The sequence below is a fragment of the Hevea brasiliensis genome, chromosome 6, assembly GCF_030052815.1.
Source record: "Hevea brasiliensis isolate MT/VB/25A 57/8 chromosome 6, ASM3005281v1, whole genome shotgun sequence".
In the NCBI taxonomy this organism is placed as follows: Eukaryota; Viridiplantae; Streptophyta; class Magnoliopsida; order Malpighiales; family Euphorbiaceae; genus Hevea; species Hevea brasiliensis.
This window is the reverse complement of record NC_079498.1, coordinates 49,584,772-49,602,726: the sequence shown is the minus strand read 5'-3', so window position 1 is coordinate 49,602,726 and position 17,955 is coordinate 49,584,772.

Here is a 17,955-nt window from a genome sequence, read left to right as displayed (position 1 = left end):
AATAGTTGATTAAACGTGATAGAGAAATATCACGAATATTGGAAGTATTAGCCAAAATGGTCAGAGGACTAATTCAGAGTAACATTGAAATGTAGAGGATTTATTAGAAATAATAAGGACTACTAGCTCTTGACCTAACAGTCGAATCAAGAAAGAGAATAACATTGAATTATGAGAGGAGATAAGGGAGTTAATTAAGGAACAAATTGAAAAGCCCATATTTGGATAAGATTGGGAAAATAAAATAAACAAAAATTTTAAGATGTGCAATGATATTTCGAATTGTCCTATCAGGCAAGGGAGTGAATTAGTAAATAGTAAGTTAAATAAAAGTGAACAAGATGATGCAAAATGACACATAAGCCTAGGTCATAAATAAAGATGAAAGATAACGGTTATAGACCTATGGCCAATTATGAGATAAGTATTTCTCATATGATCGATGAAATTTCCTTATAAGGAAACATGAATTGAAATATTAGATAGAACAACAGTAAGAGAAGATTATAATTATATAAGCAAATTAAACATTGCATTCGATTGTTAGAAGTCTTGCATAGACTTAAAGAAAAGAAGATTATAAGATTATATAAGAAGGAGAAAGACTATGTTCTCACTTCATAGGACCATACAGAGTCCTAGAAGGAGTGGAACCGTTAATACACAGATTTGTTTACCTCTAAAATTGTAATAAATTCAAATTTAACTTATAATGAGAAGCTTAGAAGGAACTTGGCACACGAGGTGAAGCAGTCAAAAAATAAATAAATATCATTGGTTAAAGTGTTATAGAGCATCATTCAGACTATGAGGTCATATAGAAATGCAAGGGAGACATGAGAAAACAAAACGCATGATTATTGAAGAACTAACAGTGAGTAAAATTTTGAGACAAAATATCTTTTAAGGGGGGGAGAATTGTAACACCCCTACATTAAGTAGTTTATGCATTCTACTGTTCCAGTGATCGGTGTCTATCCAGACAGTCAGGATGTCTAGACATATGCTTATATCACCTAGGAAAGCCCTGAACAAAAATTAATAGTAATTATCATAAGTTAAAATATAAATAAGAAAAATAGAGCATAAAACATTAAATGAGCCGAGGGTCACAGCGATGGGTGATCACACCAGGAAGTGACTGCGAGGTCAGTCCTAACCCTAATTTTGAATGAAAAATTGTGACACCGCAGTCCTAAGGACTATTGCAAAGCCAATGGAAAAGAGGAAATCACAGAAAAGAGTTGATAAGTAAGACAAACAATTAGGTAAGGGTTTCAGAAAAATTAGCAAACCGGATCAGACTGGCAAGGGGAAAATTAGTCAATTCACCCCTAGAGGTGACTCATGGCTTAACTGTCCAATAAAATCGAAGAAAAGAAAATTTCAGAGTCGAGAATTAAATTAAAGAAGTATGAAGAAAATAAAGGAAAAGAAAAGAAGTTAAAAAGAGAATTATGACATCACCCAATGACCTAAGCATGACTTCAAAATAATTATCAATTTATTTAATTATTTGACTAAGTCAACATAAGAGATAAATACACATAAATTAAAAAAAAAGTTATTCTTCTTCTACAAGTTGGCCGGCCACCCCTCTCACTTCTCTATTTATTCATTTCATCTTCCACCATTAATAACCATACCCAAGCTTCCGTAAAAGCTCATTCTAGCCATAAATCCCATAGTTCCCTTAATTAAACCTTATCTTTGAGTCTTCAAAAGAAGATTGAAGCGAGAAAGAAAAGGAAAAATTGAAGAAATAAAGACTTGGAAAATCCAACAAAAAGGTTAGTGATGAATTTTTCAATTTCCTCTTTATATTCATGCTTAGGCAATTGAACTAAGTAAAAAAATTGTTGAAAAATGAAACAAAATGATATGTTAAAGGACTACATGAATTTCAGCCAGCCTAGGGTTGATGGGAATTGGAGTGTTTGATGAAGTTATAACATGATTTGGAGCTTGTGTAATGTTGAATATATGATGTGAACATTAAAATGTATGAATTGGAGTTATTGACAAACTAGTGCTCATGGCACTTAGGGTTTTGGGGAAAATTTAGAGAAAATTGGTAATTAATGTACCTTGATCTAAGTGAGGTTTAAATGGTTAATCAGTGTAATTTAGAATGTGTTTGGATGGAGAGAAGTTAAGTCAAATTCGGATTGGTGAGAGGTCACTATTGAACAGCCTGACCTAGGTCCCTTTCAAGGACTAAAACTGTAATTCTACCACTCCAATTGGTGTGAGGCCAATTGGAGATCAAGGTAGACACATAATGACACATTTTTCATGCAAAAATCATGCCCAGAAAGTGACTCTAAGTTAGTAAACAATTAGGTCAAAACTAAAATAGGCACACTGCCCTGTACAAAACTGATTATATGAATAGTACTTGTTCTAATGGCCATAACTTGGAGTAGGAAAGTTCAAATGACCTGAATTTTATACCGATAGAAAGCTGAGACATAATACTACAACTTTTATGAAGAACACAAATCCAAATTTTGACCATAACCTATCCAAAAAGTGAGCTATAATCATCATACCAAAACTGCCAGAACCAAAGTAGGTGCCCAGAAATCTGGGTTAGGCCAATCCAGCCAGCCATGTTCAAATGGCCATATCTTAGGCTACAAAACTCCAAATGGAGTGATTGAAGAAGGGAATTAAAGAAAAGACAATAAGGAACAACTTTGATAAAGGAAAGTTAGTCAAATTCCCACTGTAGATGGACTAATAGAACAGTAAAAACAAGTAACCCAAAACTGAAATTTTAAGACTTAACCCTAATATGCTTTGAATTGAATTTGACAATCAATGACAAAAAAAATATGACTCAAAATGTGATATGTAGGTGTAATTAGAATTAGCATATCTAATTAGTATGAAAAAGTCAATATTTTGACCAAATGGTCAAATGAATAGTAACCATAATTACACTAAGTACAAAGGACTAAATTTTATGGGGTAAATTAAGTGTATAAAATTTAATTATTGAATTTATTAATTAGAAATAAGTTGAATAGATATTAAAACACTCTAGTTATGTGTTTTAGTGGGAAAGGAGCCCTCCAAGGAAGGAGGAGGAATTGAACCAAGACAAGCCTAGATAAGAGGTTTGTGTACAACTAACTCTTTTGTTATTTTTCACTTCCAAATTGATTTGAAGAAGTTTATTGTATGATTTATGATTTTTGTTGTGTTGAGAATTTTAATTTGTGAATGAAATTGTATAAATTAAATGTAAATTTTCTTACGCATTTAAGGATTTTTTGCATGGTTCTGAGGATTATAAATTTTAAGTTTGACGTGTAGCCAACCTTGAGCATGAATTTATAATGATTAAATATGTTAATGGTTTGTAAACACTTTTGTAAATAGAAATTGTTTTGAATATGATTTGAAACCACATTTGACATGGCAATATGTTTTGAATTCTCATTAGCTTGTCTAGTGAGATATTTCCTCCACTAGATGGGGTGAGTTCCTTCCTCTCTGGCTTGCCAGTTGGGGAAGAGTTTGGATGAGTACTCATATATACTAGCTAGTCTTTGTTCCTCCCTTTTAGCCTTGGTTATTGGGAGAGTTTAAAATGTCATGGTGTACAACATGGCATCTATTATGAATTTTGTGTCATGAGTCCAACTGTGTGAATTGTTGGCAACGCCCTTTAAATTATGCATAGTTTGATAAATTGTGGTTGAAATAAATAATTTGCCAGTGATTCAAAATGTTTGTATTGTTTCATGATTTAAAAGAAATGTAAATAAATAATTACTATTTGATCAAAATGTTATTTAACAGAATAATTTGCATGAATGAAAATATTAATTTCTGGATGTCATGAATTTTGAAGAATTTAGAAATTTTAAATTTTTATTTCTTATGAGTTGTCAAAGCATAAATTGTATTAAGTTTTAAATTATTAGTTTGTGCACCACTGAGTTCACCACTCAGCGATAGCTTTGTATGCTGTCGCAGGTGAAAGAAAATATAAAGCAGCTGAGTGAGATTACTGAAAGACACAATGAGACTATCTTCGGGTATATAACAGATATACCCTTGTACATTAGATTTTGATGTAATTCTACAATTATATGTATGTAATTTCATTTGAGCAGTTGTATAAACTCTTTTGTAATATATTTTTGGACTGTAATCAAATACAAATTATTGTAATATTATCTTGAGATTTTATGTATTTATAAAGTTTTGTACTACTAAATTTTTAATGCTCCCATGAATGTAAATATTAATTTTGTTACCTTAATAAGATGTTTCAATGTTTGATTTAATTTAAACTGTATATTGAGTTGCTTGTGCTGATTTGTGAAATGAAATTTAATAATGGAGTTGTGGTTGAGAGAAATATTGGGAGTGTCTTTCTATTCAGATTTTGAAGAACTGTTTTCTCAAAATACAAACGGCACTCTGCCAAAATTTTTGTAAAAATTGCGGAGATTTTAAATAACTAAAATTTTGATTTATATTTGGACCTTAAATAAAGGTTTTTAATATCTGAAAGAAAAAAGTTACCCACCAATTTAAAAATGAACGGAAATTGTTTTAAAATCTCTTGTAGTATATTTAATGGGTTACCGGTAGGCGAAGTTCGGTAGTTCATTAGGTGTACTACAAAATTATGTTACATCTTACGAGGAGTAGGGTGTGACATGTTTTAGTGGTATCAGAGCAAGTTTTAATGTAAATTTTGAATTGTGAATTTAAAATATTTTTTGATAAGTACAACTGCTCGAATGTTGATACATATAATACATTTTCATCATAAGTATGAACTAACGGGGAGAAATCTCCTTGTGTTGGTTGTACAGGAAATAAATAAAAAATCCAGTGAATAGGTATGGACAAGAGGGATAAAACGGTAGAGCAGTCTGATACAGCTACGGGATCATGTTACATCTTACGAGGAATAGGGTGTGACAATGTATTAGCTCCAAAATTTTTTCAGCTCTTAGTCCTTGTCCAACAAAGGGTAATTTAGTCATTTTTCCCTAAAGGTAGGATTCTCAAGTTGGAGTCGGTTCAGAACCCAATGAGGATAAAATCCTCATTTTCTCCAGTTTTGCAATCCTATCTTCTGCAACATGACCTAATCTTAAGTGCCAAATATATTTTGAACTTGAGTTGATTTTCATCATGGCATTGCATTCTCTCAGATTGCTTGCATTAGATTTGTATTTAACATTATTATCTAAATAATAAAGTCCATCATGCATATAACCCGAACCAACATATTTATTTCCAAAATAAATATTGCAAACATCATTTATGAACTGAAATTCATAACCATCTCTAGTCAAACTAGATATGGAAATGATGTTCTTAAAAGCATCTAGTACATGCAAAACCTTATTTAAATATAAAACATGTCCACACATGTATAAAGATTTAGATCCTATGGATAAAGATTCAACAGTTGAGCCATTAGCAACCCAGAGTCTAATATCTCGTTACTGCAAGCTGCTACTACTTGCTATACTATGGGCAGTTCCTATTCCAGTGCCCATCCTTCTGATAGTGAAAATACTTTCCTTTGCCTCCATCAGCTTTGGTCTTCCCTTTCTATTTGGCTATTTTCTTTGTAGGTCCTGGAACTTGAGGTTTCTTTTTCTTATTGCCCTTCTTCTTGTTGGACTTTCCAGCAGAGGAAGATGCAATCAAAGCTAACTCTTTTCTTTTATTGCCCAGCATATTCTTTTGGGCAATAACAAGCATGTTAAGTAAACCAGCCAAGGTGTATTCCTGCTTAGTCATATGGAATTTGTCACAAAATTCCCAAATGACTCAGGTAGGGATTGAAGGATCAAATCCATCTGCAATTGGAAATCCATGTGAAAGTCAAGATGTTCCAGCTGCTCAATAAGCCGAATCATCTTATGGACATGATCCCTAACATTCTATCCCTCAGACATCCTCATGCGGAATAGCTGTCTAGATATCTCATACCTAGCATTCCTGCTTTGCTCACCATACAACTCTTGCAGGTGAAGGAGGATCTCACTTGCATATTGCATATTTTCATGTTGCTTCTATAACCATTAGTCATAAAAGCAAGCATGTAACACTTGGCTCTTATATCATGCTTCTTCCACTTGACCAAAGTATCATGTTCCTCTTGAGTGGCCTCTTGAGGTAAGGGACCAGGAACATTTGAGTCTAGAACATATCCAATACTTTCTAGGTTCAGAACAAGTTTTAAATTTCTTAGCCAATCAAAAAAATTAGGTCTCGTCAACCGATTGTGATCAAGTATGCTCGTAAGGATATTAGATGGTTGTGGTTGTTGTGTGCTCATTATTATCAAAAAATTAACAGTAAAAAATAACTAGATTAATTAGTAAATGTATCATGTAATTAACCAAAATGATTATGGTCTTTTAATCAAATTGGTCCTCCTAATAACTTTGTGAATCCTACACTTCCAAAATAGGAAATGGAAATCCTAGTTGGATGGATTTCTAGTGGATGATTGAATTCTTATAGTCTTATTGATCATCCTCAGGCACATCCATCATTAGAATTATAGTAAACTGTAAGTGAGCAACTCCTTGCCCATCACATCACATGTGAGGTTCAATCATTTACCTAGCCCCTAGTGCTCAAAATCTCAAGCACATCCATTATTGACTTATCTTGCATTAGTTAAGTTGATCCCATTGAGCCAGTAAACTGAAAGAGCGAAAGCATGAAAAACACGAAGTTTATACCATTGAATTCAAAAATTTTCATCTAGGGTCACATGCATCATGCAAGATTTATTTTTATCTATTTAATTTCAATGATAAACAACATATTAAAACTCTTTTAATATGTTTTTGGATCTGTATTTGCCATTTAAGATTTTAGAATTAATTAGATTAATTTTAGAACCCTAGATTAAATCAAGAACAAATACACTAACCTCTTGATGCACTACAGCGTATTTGTACCTTTAGGATGCGTTTTTAGGACACCAGATGTTGTCCCTCTAGCTTGTCCACACTAAGATCACCTATGGCAGCCCTTGAATAGCTTCTAAAGCTTTTTCTATTAATTAGAAAATCAAGTTTTGCCTTTTAAGAGATTAAAGATATAAACAGGACACTATAAACAATTTCTACTATTTTTAATCCAAGAGATTGTTTGCTAATCTCTTAGAATTGATGAGAGATGAAGAAGAAGAGAGAATGGGAGCCTCAAGGGTGGCGGCACCAAGGGAGGCAGCAGCTAGTTGCAATTTTTCTTTTTATAACAACACTTATATAGCTAGGTCACCACTTAAAACCCTTGCCACATGTCACCTTCTGATTGACTCTAGGTTTAATTGACCCAATCACATTGTGCCAAGTGTCAAACCTATATTTAATCTTGACTTTGATCATCTTACATTATTAAAAGACATTTGGCATGCTTATGTGTAATGCCATGTGTCACCATCTCATGGTGCCACATCTTACCTTGTGAAATGACCAAAATGCCCTTGTGTCTTAATTTTGAGTTCTCAACCCAAAATAATTATTTCTCTTCTTCTAATCAATTTATATCAAATATTAATTAATTAATTAATCTCTATTAATTAATTTCTCATTAATTAAATTCATATTTAAACACTTTAAATATAAATTTAACTTATACTACACATCCAATAACCTAGATTTGGTTTCAAGTTATGCTAGGGACTTCGCAATCTAATTACAAACTAAACCTATTTAATTAATCAATTAAACTCTTTAATTAATTAATTAAATTATATTTAATTTGGTGATTACTTGTGTATGTATGTGACTTACTAGGCTCATCACTAATTGGCAATGAGACATGATATCAACTCTTAATATCATCAGAACTCTTTCTTAGCATAAATGATTTCTCTAAATCATTTTATGCACCTAATAAACCATGGTTAACACCTAGCATAGCATGCCATGGCCACCTAATCAGTAATAAGGTTTACCTTAAATGAACCTATAATCATATGTTACCATGCACTAGAATCTCTCTATTATAAAATCCCAACTCAAGTTGGAGTCATGGTTTATGTCAAACCCATTTGCTATGAATATTATGTTCTCTTTTAATTCCAGTTCTTGATTAAAAGATTTTCTCATCAGAAACTCTTTTCTGATTAAATCTATCTGTTCTGGCTAGGAACTTGAAATATCAAGAACAATTAAATGAACATAGGCTTTTATCTCTATTTACTTAGAGGAACAGATTCGCTAAGTTAGTGGGAGGACCAATTTGATTAAAAGACCATAATTATTTTGGTTAATTACATGATACATTTACTAATTAATCTGGTTATTTTCTGTAGTTATTTTTCTGATAATAATGAGCACAGAACAACCACCACCATTTAATATCCTTGCAAGCATACTTGATCGCAATAGGTTGACAGGACCTAATCTGTCTGATTGGCTAAGAAATTTGAAACTTGTCCTGAACCTTGAATATATAGGATATGTTCTAAACTCAAATGTTCCTGGTCCCTTACCTCCAGAGGCCACCCAAGAGGAACATGAAACTTTGGACAAGTGGAAGGAGCATGATATGAGAGCCAAATGTTACATGCTTACTTCCATGAGTAATGAGTTACAGAAGTAGCATGAGAACATGCAGAGTGTGAGTGAGATCCACCTTCACCTACAAGAGTTGTATGGTGAGCACAGTAGGAATGCTAGGTATGAGATATTTAGGCAGTTGTTTCGCATGAGGATGTCTGAGGGACAGAATGTTGGGGATCATGTCCACAAGATGATTCGGCTGATTGAGCAGCTGGAACATCTTGACTTCAACATGGATTTCCAACTACAAACGGATTTGATCCTTCAGTCCCTTCCTGAGTTTTTTGGGAATTTTGTGACAAATTTCCATATGACTAAACAGGAATGCACCTTGGCTGGTTTACTCAATATATTGGTTATTGCCCAAAAGAATATGCCGGGCAATAAAGGAAAAGAGGTAGCTTTGATTGCATCTTCTTCTGCTGGAAAGTCCAACAAGAAGAAGGACAATAAGAAAAAGAAACCTCAGATTCTTGGTCCTTCCAAGAAAATAGCTAAACAGAAAGGGAAGACTAAAGCTAATGGAGGTAAAGGAAAGTGTTTCCACTGCCAGAAGGATGGGCACTGGAAAAGGAACTGCCCAGAGTATCTTGCTTTTCTAAAGTACAAAAAGGATAGACCTTCGGAAGGTATGTCTATATCTTGTTATTTAGATTCTGATGATACTCATAGTTCATCTACAACTTAGGTTCTAGATACTAGTGCCAGTTCTCACATTTCTCATGATATGCAGGAACTAGCAAATAGCAGCAGCTTGCGTTATCAAGATGTTAGAGTCCGGATTGGCAATGGCTCAACTGTTGAAGCTTTAGCCATAGGATCTAAATCTTTTTACTTGTTTGGACATGTTTTGTGTTTGGATAATATTTTATATGTACCTGATGCTTTTAAGAACATCATTTCTATATCTAGTTTGACTAGAAATGGCTATGAATTTCAATTCACAGATGATGTTTGCAATATTTATTTTGGAAATAAATATGTTAGTTCGGGTTATATGAATGATGGTCTTTATTATTTGGATAATAATGACAAACACAAAATGAATGCAAGTGATCTAAATAAATGCAATGCCATGGTGAAAACCAACTCAAGTTCAAAATATATTTGGCACTTAAGATTATGTCTTGTTGCAGAAGATAGGATTGCAAAATTGGAGAAAATGGGGATTCTTTCCTCATTGGGCTCTGAGCCTACTCCAACTTGTGAATCTTGCCTTCAGGGCAAAATGACTAAATCACCCTTTGTTGGACAAGGGCTAAGGGCTAAAAATATTTTGGAGCTAATACATAGTGATGTATGTAGTCCATTTAAGGAAATGGCTAGAGGCGATTTTCATTATTTTATTACCTTTACTAATAATAAATCAAAGTTTGGGTATTTGTATTTGATGAAATACAAACATGAATCCTTTGAAAAGTTTAAAGAATTTAAATCTGAAGTAGAAAATCAAACAGAAAAGAGTATTAAAGCTCTTCGATCAGATCATGGAGGAGAATATTTGAGTACTGAATTTGATGAATACTTAAGAGAGCACGGCATTGTTTCCCAGTTGACTCCTCCAGGAATGCCACAGCTGAATGCTGTATTTGAAAGGAGAAATTGTACCCTATTGGATATGGTACGTAGTATGATGAGCTATACTGATATGTCAATCTCCTTTTGGGGATTTGCATTAGAATCAGCTTTGTATATTCTGAATAGGATTCCATCAAAATCAATTTCTTCCACACCTTATGAGATATGGCATGGAAGAAAACTAAGTCTTAAGCATGTTAAGATTTGGGGTTGTCCAGCTTATATCAAAAAGCTGAACACTAATAAATTGGAAACCAGATCATAAAAGGGTCGATTTGTTGGATATCCAAAAGATAGTTTTGGATATTATTTTTATCTACTTCACAAAAGGTTGTGGTAAGTAGAGATGCCACATTTTTTGAATAATAGTTTGTTCAAGAAGGAGGCAAATGAAGGCAAATAGAGTTAGAATTGGAGAATTCTGACCAACCAACAGATCAGATAGATATAGATCCATCTAGTCAACCTGCACCCATTGATGAAACATCTACAGCTATCCCTCGTAGAACAACCAGGGTATCTCACCCACCAGTGAGATATGATTTCCTTCATGAAGAAGAGCAAGAGTTAACTACTCATGAAGAAGTAGATCATGGAGATGATCCACTTTCCTATGAAGAAGCTATATTAGATATAGGCTCTTCAAAATGGATTGATGCTATGAAATTCGAGATTGATTCCATGTATAAGAATCAAGTTTGGGATCTTATTGACCCACCTGAAGGTATTGTACCTATAGGGAACAAATGGTTTTTCAAGAAGAAATTTGGTTCTGATGGAAAAGTAGAGACCTATAAGGCAAGGCTAGTAGCGAAAGGGCTTCGCCAAAGGCAAGGAATCGACTATGAGGAGACTTTCTTGCCTGTTGCCATGCTTAAATCAATTAGGATTCTATTAGCAATAGCTGCATACTATGATTATGAGATTTGGTAAATGGATGTCAAAATAGCTTTTCTCAATGGATACATTGAAGAAAATATTTTCATGGAACAACTTAGGGGTTTTGAATCCCAAGATGGTTCCAAGGTATGCAATCTAAAGCGATCCATTTATGGGTTGAAATAAGCTTCGAGGAGTTGGAACATCTGTTTTAATGAAGCCATTAAATCATTTGGTTTTATCAAAAATGAGGATGAGCCATGTGTATATAAGAAGGTTAGTGAGAGTGCTATCACTTTCCTTGTCTAATATGTGGATGACATACTGTTGATGGGTAATGACACAGGTATATTGACAACTGTAAAGGTATGGTTTTCAAATACATTCTCCATGAAAGACTTAGGGGAGGCAACCTATATTCTTAGGATTCGTATCTATAGAGATAGAGCGAAAAGAATAATTGGTTTATCCCAAAGTCTATACTTGGAAAAGGTGTTAAAGAGGTTTAACATGCTTGATTCCAAGAGAGGATTGTTGCCAGTGAGACATGGTATCCACCTTTCTAAAGAGATATCTCCAAATACACCTGAAGAAAGAGATAAAATGGTCAAGATTCCATATGCTTCGGCTATTGCAAGTTTAATGTATGCAATGTTGTGCACTAGGCCGGATATCGCATATGCTGTTAGTTTGACTAGCAGGTATCAATCCAATTTTGGAACACTGGATAGTTGTCAAGAATATCCTTAAATACTTGAGAAGAACTAAGGATTTATTCTTGATATATGGAGGTGGAGACTTGCAATTGGATGGTTATACTGACTCTGATTTCCAATCAGATATCGATGATAGAAAGTCTACCTCTGGGTATGTGTTCATTTGTAATGGAGGTGCAGTCAGTTGGAAGAGTTCCAAGCGAGCATCGCAAATTCCACTACCGAGGTCGAGTATATTCTTTGCATCGAGATCTTTGCAAAGGAAGCTGTTTGGATAAAGAAGTTCGTGACAGAAATTACAGTAGTTCCTTCCATTGAGTCAGCAGTTCCACTACACTCTGACAACAATGGAGCAGTCATATAGGCTAAGGAACCCCGGACTCACCAGAAATCCAAACACATAGAAAGGCGCTACCACATTATCAGAGAAATAGTTGGACAAGGCGATGTAACCATGCAGAAAATAGCATCAGCTGAAAAACCAACTAATCCATTTACTAAGCCTATGTCATAGACTCAGCTAGATCGACATCTTGAGAAGATGGGTCTAAGATATTGTAATGAATGGCTCTAGTGCTAGTGGGAGATTGTTAGTAGTATGCCCTAGAACATATTATTTAGTATGTATCTTGTACATGTTTTATTAATAAAATGCATTTCTACTTTTCTGTTTACATAATATATTTATGTGTAATAGAAAAGGTCCATTGATGTTTTGTTAGAAATTCTATTCCTAAGTTGTTGAGAGTATGAGTGACAATATTTCTAGTACAAAGTATCATAAATAGGTTCACAATCGAGGATACTTCACAATATGGGCATGTGTGGGTATATAAGTGGTTTGAGTTTGATACTGCTTTCATACTTGTACTATGTATGGGTATATGGGCATGTGTTGGCTCCTACTAGTTATATATGGAGGTAGGTGTTGATCAAGATGGAATCTATTCCTCTAAGTAAATAGAGATAAAATCCTATGTTCATTTAATTGTTCTTGATGTTTCAAGTTCCTGGCCAGGAGAGATAGATTTAATTAGAAAAGAGTTTCTGATGAGAAAATCTTTTAATCAAGAACTGGAATTAAAAGAGAACACAATATTCATAGCAAATGGGATTTGACATAAACCATGACTCTAGCTTAAGTTGGGATTTTATAACAGAGAGATTCTAGTGCATGGTAACATATGATTATAGGTTCATTTAAGGTAAGCCTTATTACTGATTGGGTGGCCATGGCATGCTATGCTAGGTGTTAACCATGGTCTATGAGGTGCATAAAATGATTTAGATAAATCATTTATGGTAAGAAAGAGTTCTGATGATATTAAGAGTTGATATCATGTCTCATTGCTAATTAGTGATGAGCCTAGTAAGTCACACACATACACAATTAATCACCAAATTAAATATGTTTTAATTAATTAATTAAAGAGTTTAATTGATTAATTAAATAGGTTTGGTTTGCAATTAGATTGCGAAGTCTCTAGCATGACTTGAAACTAAATCTAGGTTATTGGATGTATAGTATAAGTTAAATTTATATTTAAAGCGTTTAAATATGAATTTAATTAATGAGAAATTAATTAATAGAGATTAATTAATTAATTTATATTAAAATTAAGACACAGGGGCATTTTGGTCATTTCACACGGTGACATATAGCACCATGAGATGGTGACACATGGCATTACACATAAGCTTGCCAAATATCTTTTAATAATGTAAGATGATCAAAGTCAAGATTAAATATAGGTTTGACACTTGACACAATGTGATTGGGTCAATTAAACCTAGAGTCAATCAGAAGGTGACATGTGGCAAGGGTTTTAAGTGGTAACCTAGTTATATAAGTATTGTTATGAAAAGAAAAATTACAACCAGCTGCTGCCTCCCTTGGTGCCGCCACCCTTAAGCCTACCTTTCTCTCTTCTTCTTCATCTCTCATCAATTCCAAGAGATTAGCAAACAATCTCTTGGATTAAAAATACTATAAATTATTTCTAGTGCCCTGTTTACATCTTTAATCTCTTAAAAGGCAAAACTTGATTTTCTAATTAATAGAAAAAGCCTTAGAAGCTGTTCAAGGGCTACCATAGGTGATCTAGTGTGGACAAGCTAGAGGGATAACATCTGGTATCCTAAAGACGCATCCCAAAGGTACAAATATGCTGTAGTGCATCAAGAGATTAGTGTATTTATTCTTGATTTAATCTAGGGTTCTAAAATTAATCTGATTAATTCTAAAATCTTAAATGGAAAATACATATCCAAATACATATTAAAAGAGTTTTAATATGTTGTTTATCATTGAAATCAAATAGATAAAAATAAATCTTGCATGATGCATGTGACCCTAGATGAAAATTTTTGAATTCAAAGGTATAAACTTTGTGTTTTTCATGCTTCCGCTCTTTCAATTGGTATCAGAGCCACTATATTTGCCATTTAGATTGTTGATTATATGATTTAATTATGTGGAATAATAATGAGATGATAGATCCATTGCTGGTTGGATAAAGAAGTGTGGCGGCATGCTTGATCTCACCATCAATGGTGCGCCATCTTTGGGCTTCATGGGTGGCGCAAGGTTTGGTTTTAAATTCTGCAATTGTTGTATGATCTAAGGCCTATCCTATGACTAATTAAAGTGTTTAATTAGTAGTTTTAATCACACAATTAAATTGTGATTCAAATCAGAATTTTAAAAAATTATTTGAATGTGATTCAAATATGAATTTTAAAAGTTGTTTGAATGTGATTCAAATCTAAATTTTTAAAGTTATTTGAATCATATTCAAATCTGAATTTTTTAAAATTGTTTGAATGTGATTCAAATATGAATTTTAAAAGTTGTTTGAATGTGATTCAAATCTAAATTTTTAAAGTTATTTGAATCATATTCAAATCTGAATTTTTTAAAATTATTTGAATGTAATTCAAATCTGAATTTTTAAGGTTGTTTGAATGTAATTCAAATCTGAATTTTTAATTTGTTTGAATGTGATTCAAATATGAACTTTTAAATTTGTTTGAATCATATTCAAATCTGGATTTTTAAGTTGAATATGAGATATTCAATTTAATTTAAGTATGTATGTTTTATTTAATTGTTAAATAGTGATATGCATGATGGATGATCATGGACTATAAAAAACCAATGTGATTGGATTTATTTATTTTATGTTTGTTTGGGTTGTAAATTAATTAATTTATTTGAATTTATTTTGGCGTGTATTGTTAAGGTTGTAATAATTTTGGGTTGTAATTTCATTTATTTAAGTTCTTGTAAATTCGCCTTGGTATGCCAAGGATTACTATGTAATTGGATTACAAGAAGATCAAGGAGGTCAACAGCATTGGTGGGACTAGTGGGAGGAATTCAATATTAAGTGTTGATTATGTACTCCTTCAGCGACTCTTGTAATATGAATGAATAAAATGCACCTAGGAATGCCCTGATTCAATTTTTGGTGGCTCATAATTGAATCTCTTAGAAAGTCCATGATCATACCATATTTATTTATTGTCCATGAATGCATGAGATGTATGTGAATGTATGCAGTATATAATATATGCATGCTAAATGGATAATGTGCAAAATGAGACCTTAATAGTAATTAGGATGACCATAAAATCTTCCAAACAAATGATTAAGTTGAAAATGCTATAATTAAAGTAATTATAACATGGGCCCTCCATTGGGGTAATTATTTTAAGAAATTTTTAATAGTTGCATAAGATGCAATTAATTTAAGAGATTTTCTTAAGAATAATTGTTAAGCATAAGATGTTGTAAATATGTAAATGGTTTGGCGGCCAATATTGGATGCACCTGAGGACATTAAAATTATTTGCATAATTACTAGCTCAATGGGATCAACTTAACTAATGCAAGATAAGTCAATAATTGATGTACCTAAGATTTTGAGCATTAGGGGCTAGGTAAAGGATTGAACCTCACATGAGATGTGATGGGCAAGGAGTTGCTCACTTATAGTTTATTGTAATTCCAATAATGGATGTACCTGAGGATGATTAATAGAATTATAAGAATTCAATCACCCACTAGAAATCCATCCAACTAGGATTTTCGTTTTCTACTTTGGAAGTGTAGGATTCGCTATTACACCTCACCCCTCTGTAAGGCATAACATGATCCCGTAGAATACCTAATGAACTACCGAACTTTACCTACCGATAACTCATTAAGTACCCTACAAGGGATTTTAAAACAATTTTCTTACTTTTGATAAGTGGTGAACATTTTCTAATAGGTATTGAAACATTTAATTAAAGTTGAAAACTAGTTAAAATTTTTTGCCCATTATATTTTTTCGCAAATTTTATAAAAGTTTCGGCAGAGTGCCGTCTGTATTTTAAGAAAACAGTTCTTCAAATACCTGTAAAAAAAGCACTTCTAATAATTTATCTCAACAACTTCAACAACTCCACAACAAATCCCAACCAATTTCTCAAGTTTCAAAATTCAATAATCATCATTTCTCAATTTCCAAAAATTTAGTAATTAACAAAATGCTATCAATCAATTTCATTCAAATTAAAATAAAATATTTCCATTCATATTTTATTAAAGATAAAACAATTTATATACATCATACTGAAAATTTACATTAGGAAAATCCAAACTAAAATTTATTACAAGCTTTATACAAGCTGCTCAAGACCAATTTTACATGTCCATACATTTACGTGCATTACATATGTCAAAATAAATACTCATAGTCAGGGTATAAATTATACCCGATAACTTCAAAGCAGGTAGCTCCTCTGTCCTTAGCAGCTCACTCTGCTACTCTTCTAGTCTCTATATCTGCGGCGGAATAATGACCATCGAGTACTAGGACTCAGTGGTGCACAACATACTAAAATAATCTTTATGCAGAGTTTAAATCATATTTATTCAAAAATTGGACTGAACATGAGAATTAAATACAAAACATGAATTATGAGATTTTAATCCAAACAATTTCATTTTGAAGTATCAAAACACATTTCATAAAACCCACAGTTATATCATGCCATTCGAAACAAATATAATCTCAATAGCCAGAGGCTAAGGAGAAGTCACATCACAAGGCTAGCTAGCTCAAATATATGGATATCCATTCAATTTCTTCTTCTACTGGCACACACCTCAACACTTCAGCTAGAGAAGGAATCAAAATTCGAAACTAATTACCCCCACTAGTCATGCTAGTGAGGTGTTCAAATATATAGTCATGACACCGTGGTTTCAAAACTTATCTTAACAATTTACTAAACATTGCCATTTCAAATATACACAAATAACTTTCAACAATTTAAATCAAAAGCATCATAAAACACTTCATCATAGTAATGTCACAATTCAATATTTTAAATTATTCAAAACAATATGTAGAAGATAATTTACAAAAATTATACGTTGTGCACAAACCTTCAGCAATCGCCTCTTGGCCTTGACTCGATTCCTCAGGTTCTTACTCGGTGTTCTTTTCCACTGAAATACACAGTTTCACAGTGTTTCAGTATCATAACTTAGCATAAATCCAAAAATAAATTTAAATTCACTTTTACCTTGCTCTAATGTGCTAAATTTGACGTTCTTTAAATTTTGGGTTTTGAGGTTACTATTCACTACACTATTTAAGTCAATTTGTTGACTTTCTAAGGCTTAATAGGTATGGAAATTCCAACTTCACCCATATACCACATTTTGGTCACTAAATTTGTTAATTTTGGTTGTTTACTCAAATTCTAAGTCTTCTAGGCAAATTTATAAATTTTCAGTTTTGGTGTCTTAAGTTGTACTGTTCCATTGGTCATTTTTCTGTCAGAATTTGGCAAAACTTCCTTCATAGAAAATGTTCCTTATTGTCTTAACTTCATTCTCCTTTTTGGATCACTCCAATTAGATTTTTGTAGCTCAAGTTATAGCCATTTGAATCATGGCTACCGAATTGGACTTAACTAAGACTTATGGGCACCAAACTAGTTCTGGCAGTTTTAGGTCACCAACTTTGGGTGGCCAAATGAATTTGTTAATGGAATAATGTGGGTTTGTGTTCTTCATAAAAGTTTTAGGTCTATATCTCAACTATCCACTAGTAAAATTTCAGGTCATTTAGACCTTTCTAGCCCAAGTTATGGCCAAATGAACAAACATTATTCATTTAGTCATTTTTGTACAGGTCAGACTGAGAAAATCCAGA